This window comes from Cydia amplana, chromosome 11, assembly GCF_948474715.1.
Source record: "Cydia amplana chromosome 11, ilCydAmpl1.1, whole genome shotgun sequence".
Taxonomy (NCBI): Eukaryota; Metazoa; Arthropoda; class Insecta; order Lepidoptera; family Tortricidae; genus Cydia; species Cydia amplana.
Window position 1 is genome coordinate 1007600 of NC_086079.1, and position 25339 is coordinate 1032938.

At 35.6% G+C, this 25339-nt stretch overlaps 2 protein-coding genes across 2 annotated transcripts in view; both read left to right on the top strand.

Moving 5' to 3' along the window:
* Window positions 1-25339, top strand: part of LOC134651923 (uncharacterized) — a 343848-nt gene that overhangs the window by 137994 nt on the left and 180515 nt on the right. The gene's annotated exons all lie outside the window — the stretch shown is intronic.
* LOC134652037 (uncharacterized) overlaps window positions 1-25339 on the top strand; it is a 181791-nt gene that overhangs the window by 1558 nt on the left and 154894 nt on the right. The window lies entirely within an intron of this gene.

A 25339-nucleotide genomic window follows, 5' to 3' on the forward strand; every position in this document is an offset into this window, starting at 1 on the left:
AATAAGTAACGGCAAATATGTAACAATTATGAATCTAATACGATCATTTATATTCTTCTGCTTTCATAAGTACTTAATAGTTACTGATTTTTGAAAAGCGTTTTTCAATTAAAAGACATGTCAAGATCGCTTACCTTCTTTCAAGTTCTTTCTAATGCTAAAAAAACAAATACAAACAATCTATTTACACTTGTTTCGCGTATAACAAAAGATTAACCACCACTCATGATTTACATTGAAATTCTTTAGAAACGTTGAACAATTCGCCGTGATGCAAGAATGATTTTTCATTGATTCAATGGCCTCAAGATCAATCGAGTGAACTCTGTTAGTAAACATGGAGTTATTGTTAAATGATCAGCCCCGAAGGCCTTTAAATGTTAAATACGTGTGTTGGGGATTAAAACTACACTTATTATGATATGTACTGCGGCTTAATAGGTGATTATCGCACTTTTACGTACTTACTTAACAGCAAATGTAATGAAGGAAGTCACGCATTACTTAGGTACTATAATTATAATTTTTGCTGAACTAAATAGCTTTGTATTCTGTAGATATACATTTAATATATCTACGAATCTACAAAAGAAATAAAATACTATTATGCACGAAACAAAAACGTTTCTTAATTCTAACCTAAAATAAAGGTAAGGTACTTTTAAAGTTAATAAATATGAGGGGAAACAGAATGTTCGCAGTGCAAATAAAAAATATAAAGACACACTCCAATAATTAACAAAATCAGTTTTATCCATTACAAATTCACCTAGACAACTTTGGGAACAAATCAAATTATTTATTAAATAATGTGATTTGTGTTTTTTTAAGTAGTCACACTACTATATATACATTATAAACTGAAATGGATGTCATATATGAAAGAACAAGTCACCACTGTGCACTGGAGGGCTTCACTTTTTCTTTCATATATGACATCTATGTCAGTTTAGAATCCACCTAGATTTAAATTAAAGTCTACAGAGTTTCGGTTTTAATTTGAATTCAAACTAGTATAATCGTGGAGTCCCTGCCAGGTGCTATGGCCAGGGGCCAGGTGCGCGACCGTTTGCGTCGCGGACCGTTAGGTGAAAAATTACTTATTGCTTCGTCAACTGCATTTGATGAGAAATAAACAGCAAAACAGAAAATCAATTGACGATATATGTATATCTGGTAAACTATCACAATTAAGTTTGTTCCCTTGACCCATGAAAGAAACTATTTATTATTGGGATTAAATTTATTTTCTCGGTGTTTTCGTCACTAATAATAAGTTGGTGCCGTTGAAGGCCCCTTTATGGCAAATGACGGTATTGACAGTTATTGCCAGAATGACAATATATAATTTTTAAGAAAAAAAAACCGACTTCTATGCGGCCCGGTGAAAGATTATTGTAGATGGTGCGCTATGTAGAAAAGGAGGTAAAACCACCCACTTTTCTAGTAGCATTTCGTTTCTGTAAGGCTCGCAGTTCTAACCTAACCTAACCCACTTTTGTTCGGTTCTGTGAGGATAGCAGTTCAAACCTAACCTAACCCACTTAACAGCGCATATGCGGTGCGGTGTACGGGGGTTTGAGAAGGAGGGGTTTGGCCTCATCATACTTTATACCTACATTTTATGGTAGGTAAGCATAGTGGTTAATTTAGTTTAGGTATCATAGTGGTTTTCCGGGTCAAGGTCCGGGTCTGTGTCCGAGTCCGAGTCCGGGTCTAGTCCAGGTCCGAGTCCGAGTTCAGGTCCGGGTCCGGGTCCGAACCGGATCCGGGTACGAGTCCGGATCTGGATCCGAGTCCGGGTCCCAGTCCAAGTCAAAGTCGAAATTCGAAATCACCAAACGTGTACTATGCGTCGTTGAAGAGTTCTGTTCTGATCATCATCAGCAGTTCCAGTTCATCAAATGCGACAGTTTTTAATGTTAATGCTTTATTTTATGATGAAAATACAGAAAATTCTATACGTGTGCCTTTAAGATTTGAGGAGTTCCCTCGATTCCCCATGGATCCCATGTTCAGAACTAGAGCTTGACATAAATATGGCTTAAAAACCTAACTTGCTTAACAAACATAACGAAGAGGAATAATCGCCAAACGCGAGCTATGCGTCGTTAAAGAGTTTCGTTCTGGTCATCATCAGCAGTTACACTTCCTCAAATGTTACTTTTTTGAATGTATATGCTTGATTTGTTGATAAAAACACAACAATCACTATATGTATGCCTTTGAAATTTGAGGAGTTCCCTCGATTCCTTATGGATCCCATCATCAGAACTCGAGCTTGACAAAGATGTGGCTTAAAAACTTAACTTGCTTAACAAACATAACGAAGAGGACAAATCGCCAAACGTGAACTATGCGTCGTTGAAGAGTTTTGTTCTGATCATCATCAGCAGTTCCGCTGCATCAAATGCGACAGTTTTTAATGAAAATGCTCGATTTTCTGATGAAAATACAAAAATCTCTATATGCATGCCTTTAAGATTTGAGGAGTTCCCTCGATTCCTCATGGATCCCATCTTCAGAACTCGAGCTTGACAAAAATGTGGCTTAAAAACTTAACTTGCTTAACAAACATAACGAAGAGGACAAATCGTCAAACGTGTACTATGCGTCGTTGAAGAGTTCCGTTCTGATCATCATCAGCAGTTCCACTTCATCAAATGTCACTTTTTTGAATGTATATGCTTGATTTGTTGATAAAAATACAAAAATCACTATATGTATGCCTTTAAGATTTGAGGAGTTCCCTCGATTCCTCATGGATCCCATCATCAGAACTGGGTTTTGACAAAAACGGGACCAATCTGTAAGCATATACATGCAATCAAAAAAAAAATTTTCAAAATCGGTCCAGCAATGACGGAGATATGGAGTAACAAACATAAAAAAAAAAAAAAAAAAACATATAACCGAATTGATAACCTCCTCCTTTTAGATTTGGAAGTCGGTTAAAAATAAATGTGTTGTATAAAATCGTTCCGATAAACGGGCGTTTTTTTCTGTGGACAATATAATTAAATTAATTAACGATTTGGACACATACGATATACTTACATTTTAATGCTTTCATCATACAGCTTTTAACAAGGTTTACCTTATGGTTAAACAATACGTATAAGAGTCCGGTTAGAAAAGTCTTTAAAAGCCCATCTATGTTCACACAAAACGCTTAGTGACACCTACTCAAATTGGGAGGATCTAATTGAGATTTATTAAGCTACTAAAATAAGCTACTTAAATATCAAATATTCAAAATTATAACAAGTAAATATGGTAGTATTAACTCACATTTATAGACGGGTCTATCGCGAAATTTATTTAATTACCTTTATTTACTGGGACATCAGTTAGCTGCGATCACGATCAGTGAAACCTGTGTCGAAACGTCGGTAAATAAAGGTAATTAAATAAATTTCGCGATAGACCCGTCTAATACAAATGTGAGTTAATACTTATGTGTTTAAAATGCGAAAGTTTAAATAATTGTAAATAAATACGACCCTAATTATTCAGTGGAAAGTAGAGTGGAAAGTCATTAGAATCGTCTCAAATAAATAATTACTTGTACGAATCACGATCGCCCGAAATGCGCAAGCTAAACGAGGTTTTAAATCAGACGGATTTTACTAGAGCGGAGAAATGGGATGGTTTTAATTTATTTACTTACATACTTATTGATTATTTAGTGATAATAAGAATGATCACCCATAGCGCTCTGAGCGCTGGTGGCCTAATGGTAAGAGCGTGCGTCTTTCAATCCGGAGGTCGTGGGTTCAAATCCCGGCTACCAATGAATATTTCGGACCTTATGAACGAAATATCATTTAATAGGAAGGAAAACATCGTGAGGAAGCCGGACTAATCCCAACAAGGCCTAGTTTACTCTCTGGGTTGGAAGGTCAGATAACAGTCGCTTTCGTAAAAACTAGTGCCTACTCCAATTCTCGGGGTTTTTTTCTTGTTGACAAGCGTACCCCAGGCTCCCATGAGCCGTGGCAAATAACCCGGATAACGCGAGGAAGATGATGATGAAGAATTGATCACCCTCACATAAAATGTTTCTTTTAATTATGTTCCTGGCGCCTCTGATTTCTTTTGGTCATACATGTATGTTAGATTTTTATGTCTGAGATGATGCAGAACATTAATTGCATGCAAAAGAACGCAAGTCTTAAATATAACGGGTTAAAACTGATTGACTAACACGTTATTATTTCATGAATTAGCTAAAGTAATATTTTTGTTTTAACCTGAAAGTTAAACATAATAACTAGTTAAACAATCTTTTCTAAAAAGGATTCTTGTTACTACACTAAGTACAACAAAATACCTAGACTCTAAAAAACTGTGTAGAGCCATAAAGAATACTAAAAAGGCTTTATCACACCAGGTCCACTCCTCATAAGAAGAAATCACTTTTATATGGACACGCCGTCGTTACGCAATACTTTCGCCGTTGCCACACCGTTGCGTCGGAGCCGGTTTGAGATGACCAATTTGCGAAACTGATTAAAAGCAAACAACCGCCGACGCAATGATCGTATGTGCAGAAAAATGTTTATGGATGTCACTTAAAGGATGACTCACGTTAGACCGGGCCGTGTCCGGGCCGGAGCTTCCAGCGCTTCGTTTTCTATGGGAAGCATCACGTCACCTGTCTAAAGTAAGCGCCGTAAGATTATAATTGTATGGAAAATATTTCTACATAATTTATTGTATATTGATCATAGCTATCCCTTTGTTTGACTTTTTTCGAAATATCCAGATAGGTTTATTGTGTATGGTTGCTAACTTTCGCCTTATATTTTACTAGTTTGTTTTACAAGTTTTACTAGCTACACAATAAATATTTCCGTTTTCGGATTTCTGAGTAGACCCAGTTAGGGGCCAAAATCCTTAGGGCCACAAAAATATTAATTTAAAAAATAGATAATATTAAAAATACTGAATTAAAAGCCTGTGACATACAGACGGATACACGGAAAGAGCTAAACTGCAGCCACAAGAATTCCTCTAGTTAACATAAAATTCTAAAACTACAAATTTCAATTCAACTACCTCAACTTAAATAACTCCTATAAATTGCATCCCTTATCTTATTTCTTGATCAAAGTATAAATTGACGCCTTAAGTTGACATGTACAGTCGCCATCAGATATATCGGAGCGGCCAAGGTGTTCACAATATCTGAACATGCACTCTAAAGCCTTGACAATAGAGGCGTGTTCCGATATTTGTTCGCGCCTTCACTCTCCGATATATTTGCGACTGTACGTTTTTTACGGACGCCTATATATGTCCTAATAGGTGTTTGAATAAGGCATAGCATCATGTTGGGACTTTAATTGCCTGCCAAGTATCAATTACTTGTGAGATAGGGATCACTACCGGAGTTTTTACATAGCATCAAGATAACCGCATCTGCGGGTGGAGAGGAAACTTTAGATCATGGGAAAGTTAAGACTGTTCATTAGAATTTAAAGTTAAAATTTAAATTTTGGCCTTATAAAGTTAACAATAAAGAAAGGACAATTTCCAATTTGTAAAATATTTATTTAGTTTTAGATACGCACAGACTCCAATAGACTTTAATAATGAACTGCAGGTGCTATTACTGTCTAAATACCTACTAGTAAAAACATACTTAAATTATATACGTCTAATGAAATGTAATTATTATTAAGTGCCTTTTATTTTTGATTCGTTTGTTTTTAATATACGAAATACGACTTAAATTCAATTCTATTTTAATACCATTGATTAATTTGTCTGCCGATTTTTCTTGTAGTGGACCGCTAGTGGATAAAGTTAGTCTTTAGAAGAACTTTTCTTAGATATATTAGAAATATGGCTTACAGGTATGTGTTCTTCGTCTTTTGAGGCGTGAGTCATATTTCTTCCAACACTAACTAGACAAACAAACCCGATTTACATCACAATCTAAACGATTAAGGCAAACCAGATCACTATTCTCCAATGATCTCTGATGAATTTATTCATTTATTCATGAATAATCTGTGACATTTGTGCGAAGGCCGACACCTTGCTTCCTAACTGCCTACACTGCATGATCATCATCAATCACTTTGTTAATTTGACATTGTAACAAAGCTTTTAATTTAAGTAATGATTTTAGGTGATAGTTAGTCGATTTGTTAAGTTCGTTGACAGGTTTGAAGCTAAATACCTGATGTATTCTGCGACTTAAGGTTATAACACGCATAAGAATATAAGTTTTGAAATAATTAATTAATTTAACCTCTTGACCGCGGTGACTATTAATATTTATGTAATTCGCAATATGAAATATAATCGAATGTGAATTAAAAATATGTGCGCCACAGTCTTTGTTTATAAAGGTGATGATATGATTCACCAAATTTTGCAAAGAAATACTGTTAACTAATTATTATGCTGGGTTACACAGAGAATATCTTTTATTGTCTGTACTTATACCTAGTGTTGATTATATGAGATTTATAATAATACAAATAAAACATACCTATAATGAGTAATGGCGTTATTTATAAACGGCTGCTAACTTAATCAGTTGATGATCGTCGTTTGTCCCTATTTGTCGCTATGCCATAGAGAGGGACAAACAAAAATAAATAAAACCATTACCATTAAATGGTTAACATTAGCTGGTTAACTTAGCAGACGTTAATGAATAACGCCGCTAGTATTTATTTATTGAGCTAGGTCGATTTGTTTAAGATTGCCCTTTCAATATTTATTTATTTAAAATCGAGTAACTTTAATTTTATTAGGAGACCTTTGTAAACAATTTTATCTACGACACGTTTTTGAACGTTACCTCGATGTAAGCATTCGATAAAGGCGCTGCTCCACCATACAAATTGGGGCTGCACTCGACATATTGCCGCGGGCTGGCAGGAAAAGTGGAGCAGGGAGACATAGTGATGCGCTGTACACAGTGTTATTTACGGAAATATTTTAGAATATTGCCGGCAAACAAATCTAAATGTGATACATATTTCTTATCCTTCAATCATATAATTTGAAAGGCATGCATACTAAAAACTGAACCGCTATTTGCTTAACCAAAATGACGACCTCATATTTACACTCATGTCTTTAAATCTCATAAAAATTATAGCTGTTTTATCTAAAAACGAAAAGTTCTTATATCTCTTCGTGTGAGAAAATAGTGACCATAATATGCTTCAGTAAATCAATATTACCAAACCATAAGTGTGGTAATATTACCTACACTTGGACATTGGACTTAGATTTGTTATTGCTAGTAATATTTCCCTACTATTCCCGGATATGGCACTTCACTAGTCATCGTGTGTGGCGGGCCTTATCACCCGTGACGTGACTAAAATATAATAATTATATTTTTCGTCATGACGGGATGACGCTTGATAATTCCTGGGTGGGCTTATAATAAAACAGTAATTTCTGGTTGTGTTTGACCATTTGATGATTCGTTACGCTTTTGTTATTACACTTTGGTTTTTTATTTCACTTTAAAAGTCCGTACTTAATTAACAAGGGGCATAATCTGTAAATGACAATGTACGCTAATTAAATTATTGTAATCGTCAATTATTTAAGTGTTATTCTCAATATGCTGTTTGTTTTATTAATGTTTTAAGATTTGTGAAGTTAATAAAGCATTAAAGATGACTCACGTTAGATAAGGCTGGAGCTCCCGGAGCTTACTTTTCTATGACAGATGATGATCACGTAATGCTTTCCATAGAAAACGAAGCGCTGGAAGCTCCGGCCCGGACATGGCCCGGTCTAACGTGAGTCATCCTTTAAACAATAACAGTGGCAATTTAACATTTTCTTCACTATTTAGGTAATTATGTATTAAGCTAAGCTTACAAAATGTCAAGGATTACACAATGAATATCCAGTTGGTTTGACATTTATTTTTAATCCACTTAACGTTACGTTACCGCATTAATTTGATATATTTATGAGGATGCAGATGCGATCATTATTGAGAATATAAAAACGATACAAAGTTGTGTTCCTACCTATGTTCCTTAAAAATAAATTATTATGTATATTGTGTCCTTAAATTGCAAAAAGAGTTTCCAAAATCAGTTTTTTCATGACCGAGATATCGCATCAAAAACAGCCTTTTTTGTAAGCAAGTTTGTTAAGCCAATCAAATTAGATCCAATAAAAAGCGTTTCGAGGAATGAATTCCCAGCAAGCTGGATATCACACATGGACACCTCCTAGGATTAAGCAAACTCGGATTAAATATACACGCATAAAGGAAGAAATGAAGGTATTAAAACGATGTCCAGCCTGCCGGGAATTCATTCTTCGAAAAAATCTTATTTGATTGGCCTATGTACGTACGTACACTGAAAATTTGATAATTTTATCTCAAAAATCGTCAGTTTAGTCAGGCATATTAAATACCCAGCTAATGTATGTAAATGTCTTTAAACGCTTATTTGATACGATCTGTACTATATTGTGGTACAATGCTGGTATTTTTTATTGTTTCCCAGACACTCGGTTATGCAATTTATCACGTCATTATATCGGACTTTCGTTTTTTAATCCGTTTTGCTTGCTGTTTAAATGCTGTTTTTTTACATTTATTATGGATATATTATTTATTAAATAAGGCCATTAAGTATTAGGAAACCTAAAGTGAAACTTTGATGTCCTAAACCTAAGAGTTAAGGATGACTCACGTTAGACCGGGCCGTATCAGGGCCGGAGCTTCCGGCGCTTACTTTTCTATGACAGATGACAGGTGATCACGTGATGCTTTCCATAGAAAACGAAGCTCCGGCCCGGACACGGCCCGGTCTAACGTGAGTCATCCTTTATACTTTCTATTTACATAGGTATACGTTTAGGCACCATTACTACATAAATCCTAGATTTTGTTTTCAATGCACTTATTTTTCAGCATATCGTTTTAAAATGAGAATTACGCTACGCTAGCTTTTATTGTACGGCGGCGGCTTAAATTCTTGTGACTCTTTAAGTGACACTGTGGTGACATATTTTTTACATTACTTACTTGGCCTATTAAACATCTCGTCAAAACGGCCCGTTTAAAGCCCTTGTCCAACAATCTTACATTTTTAACTTCTAACTACAACAAAGAAAGACAAAGCCCTTATACCGCCTTTTGCCTTTATATCTGTTCTTTATTACATCTACAGTGACATCAGAAGCTTCTTATCTCCCCATTACATAACTCTACACCTTGGACCGGTTCATTATTGGCACTATAAAACTCGGACACAGAGATGTACAGTCAGCAGCAGAAGTTGCTAAGCGGGAGAGATGTTCGAAAAATTACCTTGAAACGCTCTTATTATCTTAACAATAAAGTCGTGTCAAGACCATTTTGAACACCTCGCCCGCTTAGCAAATTCTGCTGTTGACTGTACCATGTGGAAGTAACATGATATTATTGTAGTTATAAATGTGGTATGTCAGTTAAAATGACAAGGTAGTAATGTAAGTATCTTGATGGTATGTGTCAGAGGAATCTAACATCGCGTGACTACTTATAATGCTGTCGACGACTTGTTTCGTCTCGTGATACAACTAATAAAAGTGGGAAAAAAAATCCTGACGTCAAGGAATCTTTGGGGTCAAACCTCGGTTGTCTCTATAGAGCAGAAAATGTATTTTTCGAAAATAATACAAAATGATGACTAAACATTCGGTCACGATACTTATCATACGTACACAGACAAAAGGTCAAAGGTGGTATCAGAAAAAAAACATTTTTGGTTTATGAAGTTAGGGCTCAAAATTAATTACAAGAAATTGATTTGACCGTTGACAGAATAAATGCCAAACTTGGTATTTATTCTGATACCAGTAGCACAGATCATATAATACTAGTAGGTAGGTAGGTCTTTTTGTGCTGTGCAAAGAACTGAGCCTATCTTTACACAGTGTGTTTGACAAGAGCGTGACCAGGGTTCATGTATATTTTAAGAGCCAACAGGAGCTGAGATTTAAATATTTTAGGTAAATATACCCGTCTCGCTAACGGAAGCGGCTCCTAAAACTAGTGCGATAAGGACAAGGCGAAAAATCCTGCGTAAAAATCTCAAATATCGAGGTTTCGTACTCGACCGTTTCCTCCTCCAAAACTTAACCAATCGTAACCAAATTTGGAAATCTAAATGACTATGAAATTATCTGTGTCGGACCGTTTTGCTTTTTTGGCTAATTGATATCAGTTTTGAATACCACGCCTCTCATTGCGGCATAGTCAATTAGGCCATTTTGGCCATTTTTGAAGGGCTCTAGCGCCTTAAAAAACAAAAATATCAAAAAAAGCAAAACGGTCCGACACAGATATTGACAATATTAATCTGTGTTAAAAAAATCATTGCTCTAGCTTCAAAACCCACGGAGGAAACAGTCGAGTACGTTTGTATGGAGAAATGACCACTCCTGTTGGCTCTTAAGGATGTGGCACAGAAAAAAAAGTACTAGCTGAATAGAATGTTCTTTTGCCTACAATGCTTCGTAAAAAATAATAAAAATCTTTTGACAGGCTCCCACCTAAACTTCAATAAAAAAAAGAATGTCGCTTACGATTTACGTTATTATGAGGCAGTGTTCTTCTGTAGGTACGTACCCGAAAGGGCCCAAAATGTTACGAAACCAAGCTGATTGCATATAAATAAATCGAAGGCGTTTGTAATTAAGTGGGTGAAGCATTATATGGAGTTGGTATAAAAATGTTTACGATTTACCAGAACACGGGAAAAAATAAAAAAGACCTCCTCCACATACGATTTAAAACGGGTCTTGCAGATGTTTTCAAAAAATTCACTTCTACGAGGGGCGTTCAAAATATTCTCGGTATTGATATCTTACAACCTCTTCTAAAATTTCTTTCGTTACTGGCCGCTAAGGTTTATTCATTGACATTAAAAAAAAGTATAATTCGAACCGAGATGTTCTTTTGTTTTTCTGCAATTGCTGAACAAACATGAACATCATGTGGGAATTGACAATGTTAACTAAATTAGAACATCGATGCGTGATAAAATTCTTGACATAACAGGGTAAAAATCAAAAAACCATAAAAGAGGAAATGGATTGTGTTTACCGTGAGTCTGCTCCTTCTTTATCTACCATTCAAAAGTGGTCAAGCGAGTTTAAACGTGGAAGGGAGAGTGTTGAAGACGACCCTAGACCTGGCCGGCCTGTAGTAGCTACTTCACAAGAAAATATTGATAAAGTGGAAAAACTTATATTGGAAGATGGTCGAGTGAAGGTAAAATCTATAGCACAAGTAACCAATCTCTCTATTGGTACCGTACATGATATTATACTTCGAGCTTCAACCGAAGACGATTTAAAGTTTACAAGGCAGCAGTACACGGAATGATGCTGTCTCAGTCACACATTTAGAGCCCACAACAAAAACTAGATTTTTTATCTCACTCGCACACTCCTGGTGGTAGTGGGAACCGGGGCTCGCGCCATTACGCGTTTTTGTGCGGTCGAAGTCACACGTATCTTAAGCAAATTAATTTATCGTATTCCTTCGATTCGAATAAGCACAAAAAGATTTACGCCATGGGAAAAAGGTCGCGTTCTAGGGACGACGAATACGACAGTATATTAAGAAAAATTAAGAAACTCGAACAACGGTTAAAAAATCGTCGACGAAGTAGTTCGCGCTCGCCGTCTACAGAACAGGAAAAGATAGACGTGCATCAATCGGAAATGCAGTCGTCTTTGCGGGATATGGAATTTACCAAACCAGGTAGGTCGTGTTTACCGTTTAGTGACCTACCTACCGCTAAAAACAACAGTGTCGCAGTTAAGTGAAAATAGCTTCGCATCCGACTGTGATCCTTAATGTATTGGATTAAGGTTTCTTGCCTCCTAAGTGCATATGATTACGAAGTTTAGTAATAATTTATTTTTTAAACTTCGCGGTACGTATTGACTCACGTATATCGTGTGGTTAAATACAAGTTAACTTCCTATATGGAATGTTAAATCTCCACTTATAGTGTCGAGTAATTGACCTAACATCCTATATGGATTGTTATTTGAGTATTTTCCGCGTACTTATACCTATATCGCGTTGAGAATATAGGTGCATTTATGGCCTAGATTTAACTGGTGATCGCAAAAATATGCGTACTGTAACTTCCTACCTGCTTGTACGCTATAAGCGTGCACCCACTACCCAGTATTTCTGCTTGCTACAAATGCATGTCAGCGCTTTGTTTTTTGCATTGCAGATAATAATGAAAAGGTATACGAATATCATTTGAAGTCGTCTAAGGCAATTGAGAAATCGGGATTAGAATTAAAACCCGTTTACACGCCGCGGGTGCAATCCAAAGTAGTTCCAGCCACTCAACCTCAACGAGGGGCTTTAAACTCACGGGGGGCGTCGCGGACAGCAGCCTCCGAGATGCGCCCGTATGCCGCTGCCCGGAGACCACCAGCGACTGCTCCGACGACCAGGGATCGCCGTCACGAATCGCCTACGAGCCGCTCGAGCTACCATCGTCAGCGAGGGAGGAGACGCTGAGCACCGCGTTGCAGATACCAGACCACGACATTCCAGTAGCTGGGAGATTAAAATATTTTTATAAAAACTGGTGTGAGTTAACACACGATCCCATGATTTTATCTTGGATCAGGGGCTATTCCATACCTTTTAAGCATAAGCCTTTTCAGTCTTCGGTACCTAACGATCGTTGTTATACTAGTAATGAAATTGAGTTAATCAATGCGTGTATAACTGATATGTTGGCAAAAGGAATTATTTCATCCTGCGAACCGTGTGGAGGTCAATTTATCTCACCGATTTTTACGGTTCCGAAACCAGATGGCACATGTAGATTTATTTTAAACTTAAAAAACTTGAATAAATGTATACAAGTCGAACATTTTAAAATGGAAGACCACCGTACTGTTTTAAAATTGTTAAACTGTTATGACTTTATGGCAACTATTGATCTTAAAGATGCATATTTTTTGGTTTCTATTGACGAAAACGATAAAAAATATTTACGATTCCGTTGGAATTCCAAATTATATCAATTTGACGTTTTACCATTCGGTTTATGCACGGCCCCTTACATGTTTACTAAATTATTAAAACCTGTTATACAACACTTACGAAATTTAGGTTATGTATCGGTTCAATACCTAGACGACTTTCTTTGTATAGGAAGGTCTTACTGGGACTGTTTCAATAATGTTCAAACAACAAGAACATTTTTAGAATCCTTAGGTTTCATTATTAATACTAAAAAAAGTGTGATGAGTCCTAATACTTCGTGTATTTTCTTAGGCTTTTTATTTAATACCGAAAACATGACAATTAATTTGACCGATGAAAAAAAGAAAAAAGTAAAAGACAAAGCTATTAAATTTTCTAAATTGAATAAATGTTTTATTAGACAATTTGCCGAATTTATTGGTTTATTAACTTCAGCTTGCCCAGCTGTAAGATACGGCTGGCTATACACAAAATTATTCGAAAGAGAAAAGTTTTTAGCCTTAGATTATACTGAAAATTACAATAAAATAATGAAGTTACAATCGTACCTAAAGAAAGATTTTAAATGGTGGATTGATAATATTGATGATTCTTATTGTCCTTTATATAGTAATAATTACGATCTTGTAATTTTTACAGATGCCTGCCCTACTGGCTGGGGCGCTGCCTGTGATAACCAATCTGCAGGAGGGCATTGGGACAAGTCGAAATCAGATTGGCATATAAACGCTTTAGAATTAAAGGCCGCTTTCTATGGGTTAAAAATGTTTGCTCGTCATCGTAACAATTGTCAAATTTTATTAAGGATTGATAACACCACTGCCATATGCTATATCAACAGAATGGGGGGTATTCAACATACCCATCTGAATGATATAGCCCGAGAAATCTGGCAGTGGTGTGAAATTCGACACATACATATTTTTGCTTCTTATATAAAATCTGAGGATAATACAATTGCAGACCGTGAATCACGTCAAATAAAGATAGACACAGAATGGGAACTTTCGGATTATGCGTTTAAACGAATCATAACATCTTTTGGCAAACCTGATTTTGACTTGTTTGCAAGCTCACAAAATAATAAATGTAGAAGGTTTGCTTCTTGGAAACTTGACCCTCACTCTGAGGTTATAGATGCGTTCACTTTTAGTTGGAAAAACATATTTTTTTATGCTTTTCCGCCCTTTTGCCTAATCTTAAAGGTCTTACACAAGATTATTGCCGATAAAGCGGAAGGGATATTAGTAGTACCCAATTGGCCATCACAGCCATGGTACCCGCTGTGGTCACAATTAATAGTATCGAATAGACTAATATTTAATCCTGACAAATATCTTTTGCATTCTCCTTTCAGAGACCGCCACCCGCTGCATGCAAGCCTTTCCCTGGTGGCAGCGAGGTTATCGGGCAATCGTTTGCGAAATTAGTCATACACCTCATAGTTCTCTAAACATTATCAGGGCCTAATTTTCTAATAATACTAATTGCTAAGTACAGTTCATCATTAAGATCATGGTGGGCATTTTGACAAAATAATGATTATGATTTTTACGAAGCTACACCTTCTCAAAGTTTATCTTTCTTGACAGAGGCATTTGAGAATGGTGGCAGCTATAGTAAACTAAATACATACAATCAACTACTCCAATAATGAGTTGTTAATGCAGTTATTGCTATACATACAAGCTATAAATCAATTAAAGTATTTATGTATACGAAATTTAAATCAATCAATATTGAGTTAGACTCAATAAAATTAATTGATTATTTAAATATGTAGTTTTGTTTATTTTTTTTGTACATACAGTAACTCTAAACATCTGCCTTGTAAACTTTAAATCGTCTTCGGTTGAAGCTCGAAGTATAATTAGGAATTAAAGGAACTTACCTTGTGAAGTTCAATTCCAATTATGCGAGAGCTTCAACCGAAGACGATTACACTCCCACCCATAACCCAAGTAATTACCCAAAAAAAAAAAAAAAAAAACCTCATAAAGCCTCTAAAAAGTAATGGCGCGAGCCCCGGTTCCCACTACCACCAGGAGTGTGCGAGTGAGATAAAAAATCTAGTTTTTGTTGTGGGCTCTAAATGTGTGACTGAGACAGCATCATTCCGTGTACTGCTGCCTTGTAAACTTTAAATCGTCTTCGGTTGAAGCTCTCGCATAATTGGAATTGAACTTCACAAGGTAAGTTCCTTTAATTCCTAATTATCCATGACCATCTTAATATGTCAAAAGTAAGTGCAAGATGGGTTCCGCGAATGCTGACTCGGCTTCAAAAAGACATGCGTGTAGCTTGTTGTTCCGATTTTATTGACCTGTGCGGTGAAAATCCTGATGAGGTGCTGCAAAGAATAGTTACTGGAGATGAAACCTGGGTTCATCATTATGACCCAGAGAGTAAACAAGAGTCCATGCAGTGGCACATTAAGGGTTCAGCTCATCCCAAGAAGTTCAAGGTCATCCCTTCAGCTGGCAAGGTCATGGCCACGATATTTTGGGATTGTGAAGGAGTATTACTGATCGATTATAAAGAAAAAGGTGTAAATATCACAGGACAGTACTACGCTAACATTCTACGTCAATTAAAGGATGCAATCAAAGAAAAGAGGCGAGGAAAGTTAACCAAAGGTGTTATGCTTCTGCATGACAACGCCCCCGTCCATACTGCTCATATTGCCAAGGCAGCTATTGTTGAATGTGGGTTTGAAACTGTTACTCACCCACCGTATAGTCCGGACTTAGCCCCCAGCGACTTCTTTTTGTTCCCCAATCTTAAAAAGGATCTGCGTGGAAATAAATTTTCCGATGATGAAGCATTGAAGGCGGCAGTGGAGGAGCATTTTTACACCAAAGATAAAAAATATTTTTATGCAGGATTAAAAAAAAAAATTGATCGATCTTTTAAGTGTATGAACATAGGGGGGGAGTATATTGAAAAATAAAAATATCAAACTTTTCGTACTTGTTTGTTTTCATTCTCATACCGAGAATATTTTGAACACCCCTCGTATCATTGCGTTCTGGGCCGTCTGGGCAAGAAAACTAAAGAAAAAAGGTTTGAAAATATCTCTAGAGTCTAGATACAATCAGAAGGCGTTTGAATGAAAATGGTTTAAAATATCGCAATACAAGTTTTACCGGTCACGCTCTTATCGTACATAGTGTAATATGCACATATATGTTTTTGGACGTAGGTAATATTCAATAAAATATGTACAATACAAATTATCTTTATGGTACAAGTCAACAGAAGAAAATAATAGAATTATGGAGTAGGTAACAAACATTTAAAATAAAAAAAACATCCAACCGAATTGAGAACCTCCTCCTTTTGAAATTTTGAAGTCGGTTAAAAACAGCAACAAAACCCGAGGTAAACCGGCGGCAACAACCTTTAGACCTTTAGACAACCTTTTTAATGTATGTCCGTGTTAATATTTAGAAGTAATATCAATGTAAATATACGTATATGTGCCTACGATAATCTAGCAGCACGATAGCAATAAATAAACCCACGATCTCCCGATGGTCGAGTTATTCCGATTTAATGCATTATGCCGGAATGGGGTTAGGTATCGTGGCAGGGCTACCCGACGGGTAAGTAATATAGTATATAAGTACCAATTATTAATATAAAATTCACAAGATATACGCTCACTTTGTATAATTTTGAATAATGGCTAAGGTATAGTGCGCCATCTTTCGAAAAGATTGCACCATACCTTTGGGCTATTCTCGCCTAGATGGCGTTCATTTCAATATAATTACAAATTAACACATATCAGTGAAAGAATAAGGATCAAAGTCAAATGGCGTTCGAACAGTTTTAATCTTCTGTCAAAAGATGGCGGTGAATTTACTGTGGCTCCATAATTTACCATGACAGTAACTCTCTATAAAATCTATACTCTTTGGTTAAAGATAACTAAAATGCATCTTCGTTTATGAGCTTCCTTATTGCTAATTGCAAGTCTAAATGCACATTATATTACCTAATAGATATCTTAATTAGTCAGAGGTAAGTAAATCTTTACTAATACCAAGTTTAAATCACTACATAGGTATTAGTATAAAACAAAGTCGCTTCCCGCTGTCTGTCCCTATGTAGGTATATGCTTAGATCTTTAAAACTACGCAACGGATTTTGATGCGGTTTTTTTAAATAGAGTGATTCAAGAGCAAGGTTGACATGCCTTCTAAATATTGTCTATGATATTGACATACGTGTTTTAAAAACCTAACGTCTATCCTATATGTCTAATTTATGTTATGCATACTTCTAGTTAATTAAAGCCAATTTCCTTTTGGTATTTCGTTTCTATGTATCAAAGGTTTATGTATAATTTGTTAACCCGTGCGAAGCCGGGGCGGGTCGCTAGTGTGCATATAAATGTAGGTTGGTTAAGAGTTTAACGCGTAAATGTGACATTTTCAATCAAAAGGTACCACATTGTCGGTTGTCGATACTGGTTGATTTCAAATTGAAGCCATATGGAAAAAGCGTCTTATTGACAACCGACAACAAGTACCCTTTTGATTGAGAATGCCACAAATATTGCCATTATTGGGCCATCATTTAGGGCCCGGCCACATGTGCGCGGTGCGGCACCGCCGCCGCCGCGCGGCGCGGCACCGCAGAAATCTGCGGCGCCGCAAACCGCTCTGCGGCGACGCCCGCCGCAACGCAAAATTTTGCGGTGCCGCGCCGCGGCGCCGCAAAGCGGTGCGCGTCGCCGCGCGCGGTGCCGCGCGCGGTGCCGCAGCGCGGTGCGCGGCGCCGCGCGCGGTGCCGCAGCGCGGTGCGCGGCGCCGCGCGCGGTGCCGCAAAGCGGTGAGTTTCGCCGCGCGCGGTGCCGCCAAGCGGCGTGCGGCGCCGCGTGTGATGCCACGCTGCATAGTAAAGAATAAAATTCGACTACCAGTTGTTTAATCAGACATGGATCCCTTCACACGTGTTCTGCTCTTGCTGTTGTTATAGCGATAGCGGTTCGCCAAAAAACGCTGTAAATGGTGTTAAAGGTATCAAAATCGGTACGATTGATCTTTAGGACATTTGAAACAATTTGACCCGAAGCACCAACAAATAAAAAAACGAGAGGAGTTATGACGTCATCTTTTTTTGTATGAAATTAAAAAAAAATTGTTTAGAAACCTATCGTGTGTAGTATTAAACGAAAGGGCTTTCTAAGACGGTTCCAAAAATATATCACATCATTACATTTGAGTATTTTTTTTTTTTTATTATAATAAAAATATTTTTTAAAACATACCAAGTTTGGGTTTCTCCAGATACAATACCGTTAAAATTTTTTTTGTTAAATATACCTCAAATTATACCTAATATCCCCATATCTAATTCTAATAAAGCAATTTTGAAAATATTTACATTTAGTATATTTGTTTTAATTTTTTCTACTCCCGTACCTTTATTTGTCATTTAAAAGGTCATCTCATACACACACCTTTAAACCCCTATGTTATAGTTGTCAAGACAAGTCTTTAGTCTATTCCCCAAAAAAGTATTTGTGCATACACGCAGTATCTTTTTGGTACTTTTACGATACTTCGTGTAATCACCACTTAAAAAATATTGTATTAAATACATTGTTGCCAACCTAATTTTAATTGATTGATGAGTACTAAGTGCATAGTAGAAACAATAAAATTCCTTCAGAAGTCAGAAACGCGCATGTGACACCCGTAATATAGCAAGATCCATAGACTACGAACACCGCTTAGCGTTGCTTGTTAGTCTCCATAGGCTACTGTGGCCAAAATCGAGAAAAAAAAAACTCGAGAAAAAAGCAAGTACCAGGGCCTCACGAGTTACTAGAAGGTGTCGCTGACCATCCGGCCGTGGGGCGCGGGGCGCGGTGGCCGGCTCGCGTATCTTAGCTGTATACTTTTGGTTTGTTTACCTACATATATGTCCTATATGATTCCACTTGTTTAAAGTATTATTTTTGTTGAATGAAAAATATTTGTTAAATTTACAATTTTTAATATTTAAAGGTGAGATTTTTCAGTTAATTCTTACATAAATAATTTTTGCTACGAATTATAGATTCCGAGATATAAGCGACTTTCTGGAAAACCGTTATACTTATATTAATTTTATGCTTTCTATTTAAATATTTAATTGAGAAATTCATAGATCACACTTTGTAAAATTGAAAAATTAAAAAAAAGTACTTCATGTAATTATTTTCAAAATTGCTTTCTTAGTGTTAGATACCTAATATCCTCGTAGGATATTAGGTATAATTTGAGGTATATTTTACAAAAAAATATTGAACGGTATTGTATCTGGAGAAGCCCAAACTTGGTATGTAATGAAAATTATTTTTATTATAATTAAAAAAAAGCGGCCAAGTGCGAGCCGGACTCGCCCATGAAGGGTTCCGTATTTAGGCGATTTATGACGTATTAAAAAAAACTACTTGCTAGATCTCGTTCAAACCAATTTTCGGTTGAAGTTTACATGGTAATTGTACATCATATATTTTTTTTAGTTTTATCATTCTCTTATTTTAGAAGTTAGGGGGGGGGGGGGACACACATTTTACCACTTTGGAAGTGTCTCTCGCGCAAACTATTCAGTTTAGAAAAAAATGATATTAGAAATCTCAATATCATTTTTGAAGACCTATCCATAGATACCCCACACGTATGGGTTTGATGAAAAAAAAAATTTTTGAGTTTCAGTTCGAAGTATGGGGAACCCCAAAAATTTATTGTGTTTTTTCTATTTTTGTGTGAAAATCTTAATGCGGTTCACAGAATACATCTACTTACCAAGTTTCAACAGTATAGTTCTTATAGTTTCGGAGAAAAGTGGCTGTGACATACGGACGGACAGACAGACGGACAGACAGACAGACAGACAGACAGACAGACAGACATGACGAATCTATAAGGGTTCCGTTTTTTGCCATTTGGCTACGGAACCCTAAAAACCGGCCAAGTGCGAGTCGGACTCGCGTTCCAAGGGTTCCGCGCATTACACAATTTTTAACAATATGTTTTGTTTAATGAAAAGTCAGTAAAATGTCTTTAAAAAACCCGTAGGGGCCGGATCAAAAACTAAGTACTTAAGTCCGACTCACGCTTGACTGCATATTTCTAATAGGTTTTCCTGTCATTTATAGGTAAAGAACTATTTAGTGTATTTTTTCAATATTGTAGACCCAGTACCTAGTTTCAGAGATAAGGGGGGGAAAGGGTCATTTTTTGCCTATTTTCTTGAATACCTGCTAAACTATTTATCTTAAAATTATCATTCCAAAGTTTAATTAATAATTAAATTAATAAACTTTATTTTGAAACACTTTTAGGTACAGAAATTTACAAACTTTTCTCAAAATGAGCTCTTTCATTTGATATGTAACACGATATCTTAGTTTGAAAAACTTTATTTTTTAATTTGCTCTTTTACATCCCAAAAGTGGCCTACATATTTAAAATTCATTTGTTTACGTTACATATATGTCCGTCTTTGGGTCACAAACTTACATAGGTATGTGTGCCAAATTTTAACTTCATTAAAAGTGAGTAAAATGTCTTTAAAAACCCCGTAGGGGTCGGATCAAAATCTAAGTACTTAAGTCCGACTCACGCTCGACTGCACATTTCTAATAGGTTTTTCTGTCATCTATAGGTAAAGAACTATTAAGTGTAATTTTTTCAAAATTTTAGTCCAGTACTTTCAGAGATAAAGGGGAGGAATGGTAATTTTTTGCCTATTTTCTTGAATAACTGCTAAACTATTTATCTTAAAATTATAAAAAAAATATATTTGAGATTCTCAAAATGAGCTCTTTCATCTGATACACACACGATATATTTTGAATAACTTTATTTTTTTATTTGCTCTTTTACCCCCAAAAAGTGGCCTCCATATTTAAAATTCATTTGTGTACGTTACATGTTCGTCTTTGGATCACAAACTTACATATGTGTGCCAAATTTCAACTTATTGAAAAGTGAGTAAAATGTCTTTAAAAAACCCGTAGGGGTCGGATCAAAAACTAGTACTTAAGTCCGACTCACGCTTGACTGCACATTTCTAATAGGTTTTCCTGTCATCTATAGGTTAAGAACTATTTAGTGTATTTTTTTCAATATTTTAGACCCAGTACCTAGTTTCAGAGATAAGGGGGGGAAAGGGTCATTTTTTGCCTATTTTCTTGAATAACTGCTAAACTATTTATCTTAAAATAATAAAAAAATATATTTGAGATTCTCAAAATGAGCTCTTTCATTTGATATGTAACACGATATAGTTTGAAAAACTTTATTTTTAAATTTCTCTTTTACCCCCCAAAAGTGGCCTTCATATTTAAAATTCATTTATTTACGTTACATCTTCGTCTTTAGGTCACAAACTTACATATGTGTGCCAAAATTTTGCGTTGCGGCGGGCGTCGCCGCAGAGCGGTTTGCGGCGCCGCAGATTTCTGATTTCTGATTTGTATGGAATTTAAAAAAAACTGTTTTGAAACCTATCGTGTGTGGTATTAAACGAAAGGGCTTTCTGAGCCGATTCCAAAAATATCATATCATTATATTTTAGTCATTTTTTTTAGGGTTCCGTACCTCAAAAGGAAAAAACGGAACCCTTATAGGATCACTCGTGCGTCTGTCTGTCCGTCCGTCCGTCTGTCACAGCCTATTTTCTCCGAAACTACTGGACCAATAAAGTTGAAATTTGGCACACATATGTAAGTTCGTGACCTAAAGACGAAGATGTAACGTAAATAAATGAATTTTAAATATGAAGGCCACTTTTGGGGGGTAAAAGAGAAATTTAAAAATAAAGTTTTTCAAACTATATCGTGTTACATATCAAATGAAAGAGCTCATTTTGAGAATCTCAAATATATTTTTTTATTATTTTAAGATAAATAGTTTAGCAGTTATTCAAGAAAATAGGCAAAAAATTACCATTCCCCCCCTTTATCTCTGAAACTACTAGGTCTAAAATAATGAAAAAAATACACTAAATAGTTCTTAACCTATAGATGACAGGAAAACCTATTAGAAATGTGCAGTCAAGCGTGAGTCGGACTTAAGTACTAGTTTTTGATCCGACCCCTACGGGTTTTTTAAAGACATTTTACTCACTTTTCAATAAGTTGAAATTTGGCACACATATGTAAGTTTGTGATCCAAAGACGGACATGTAACGTACACAAATGAATTTTAAATATGGAGGCCACTTTTGGGGGGTAAAAGAGCAAATAAAAAAATAAAGTTATTCAAAATATATCGTGTGTGTATCAAATGAAAGAGCTCATTTTGAGAATCTCAAATATATATTTTTTATAATTTTAAGATAAATAGTTTAGCAGTTATTCAAGAAAATAGGCAAAAAATACCATTCCTCCCCTTTATCTCTGAAAGTACTGGACTAAAATTTTGAAAAAATTACACTAAATAGTTCTTTACCTATAGATGACAGGAAAACCTATTAGAAATGTGCAGTCGAGCGTGAGCCGGACTTAAGTACTTAGATTTTGATCCGACCCCTACGGGGTTTTTAAAGACATTTTACTCACTTTTAATGAAGTTATAATTTGGCACACATACCTATGTAAGTTTGTGACCCAAAGACGGACATATATGTAACGTAAACAAATGAATTTTAAATATGTAGGCCACTTTTGGGAGGTAAAAGAGCAAATTAAAAAATAAAGTTTTTCAAACTAAGATATCGTGTTACATATCAAATGAAAGAGCTCATTTTGAGAAAAGTTTGTAAATTTCTGTACCTAAAAATGTTTCAAAATAAAGTTTATTAATTTAATTATTAATTAAACTTTGGAATGATCATTTTAAGATAAATAGTTTAGCAGTTATTCAAGAAAATAGGCACAAAATGACCCTTTCCCCCCCTTATCTCTGAAACTAGGTACTGGGTCTAAAATATTTAAAAAAATACACTAAATAGTTCTTAACCTTTAGATGACAGGAAAACCTATTAGAAATGTGCAGTCAAGCGTGAGTCGGACTTAAGTACTAGTTTTTGATCCGACCCCTACGGGTTTTTTAAAGACATTTTACTCACTTTTCAATAAGTTGAAATTTGGCACACATATGTAAGTTTGTGATCCAAAGACGAACATGTAACGTACACAAATGAATTTTAAATATGGAGGCCACTTTTTGGGGGTAAAAGAGCAAATAAAAAAATAAAGTTATTCAAAATATATCGTGTGTGTATCAAATGAAAGAGCTCATTTTGAGAATCTCAAATATATTTTTTTTATAATTTTAAGATAAATAGTTTGGCAGTTATTCAAGAAAATAGGCAAAAAATTACCATTCCTCCCCTTTATCTCTGAAAGTACTGGACTAAAATTTTGAAAAAATTACACTGAATAGTTCTTTACCTATAGATGACAGGAAAACCTATTAGAAATGTGCAGTCGAGCGTGAGTCGGACTTAAGTACTTAGATTTTGATCCGACCCCTACGGGGTTTTTAAAGACATTTTACTCACTTTTAATGAAGTTAAAATTTGGCACACATACCTATGTAAGTTTGTGACCCAAAGACGGGCATATATGTAACGTAAACAAATGAGTTTTAAATATGTAGGCCACTTTTGGGAGGTAAAAGAGCAAATTAAAAAATAAAGTTTTTCAAACTAAGATATCGTGTTACATATCAAATGAAAGAGCTCATTTTGAGAAAAGTTTGTAAATTTCTGTACCTAAAAGTGTTTCAAAATAAAGTTTATTAATTTAATTATTAATTAAACTTTGGAATGATAATTTTAAGATAAATAGTTTAGCAGTTATTCAAGAAAATAGGCAAAAAATGACCCTTTCCCCCCCTTATCTCTGAAACTAGGTACTGGGTCTACAATATTGAAAAAATACACTAAATAGTTCTTTACCTATAAATGACAGGAAAACCTATTAGAAATATGCAGTCAAGCGTGAGTCGGACTTAAGTACTTAGTTTTTGATCCGGCCCCTACGGGTTTTTTAAAGACATTTTACTGACTTTTCATTAAACAAAACATATTGTTAAAAATTGTGTAATGCGCGGAACCCTTGGAACGCGAGTCCGACTCGCACTTGGCCGGTTTTTAGGGTTCCGTAGCCAAATGGCAAAAAACGGAACCCTTATAGATTCGTCATGTCTGTCTGTCTGTCTGTCTGTCTGTCTGTCTGTCCGTCTGTCTGTCCGTCCGTATGTCACAGCCACTTTTCTCCGAAACTATAAGAACTATACTGTTGAAACTTGGTAAGTAGATGTATTCTGTGAACCGCATTAAGATTTTCACACAAAAATAGAAAAAACACAATAAATTTTTGGGGTTCCCCATACTTCGAACTGAAACTCAAAAATTTTTTTTTTCATCAAACCCATACGTGTGGGGTATCTATGGATAGGTCTTCAAAAATGATATTGAGATTTCTAATATCATTTTTTTCTAAACTGAATAGTTTGCGCGAGAGACACTTCCAAAGTGGTAAAATGTGTGTCCCCCCCCCCCCCTAACTTCTAAAATAAGAGAATGATAAAACTAAAAAAAATATATGATGTACAATTACCATGTAAACTTCAACCGAAAATTGGTTTGAACGAGATCTAGCAAGTAGTTTTTTTTAATACGTCATAAATCGCCTAAATACGGAACCCTTCATGGGCGAGTCCGGCTCGCACTTGGCCGCTTTTTTTTAATTATAATAAAAATAATTTTCAAAACATACCAAGTTTGGGCTTCTCCAGATACAATACCGTTCAATATTTTTTTGTAAAATATACCTCAAATTATACCTAATATCCTACGAGGATATTAGGTATCTAACACTAAGAAAGCAATTTTGAAAATAATTACATGAAGTACTTTTTTTTAATTTTTCAATTTTACAAAGTGTGATCTATGAATTTCTCAATTAAATATTTAAATAGAAAGCATAAAATTAATATAAGTATAACGGTTTTCCAGAAAGTCGCTTATATCTCGGAATCTATAATTCGTAGTAAAAATTATTTATGTAAGAATTAACTGAAAAATCTCACCTTTAAATATTAAAAATTGTAAATTTAACAAATATTTTTCATTCAACAAAAATAATACTTTAAACAAGTGGAATCATATAGGACATATATGTAGGTAAACAAACCAAAAGTATACAGCTAAGATACGCGACCCGGCCACCGCGCCCCGCGCCCCACGGCCGGATGGTCAGCGACACCTTCTAGTAACTCGTGAGGCCCTGGTACTTGCTCTTAGTTAAATTACAATTTTGGATAGTTTTTTTTTTCTCGATTTTGGCCACAGTAGCCTATGGAGACT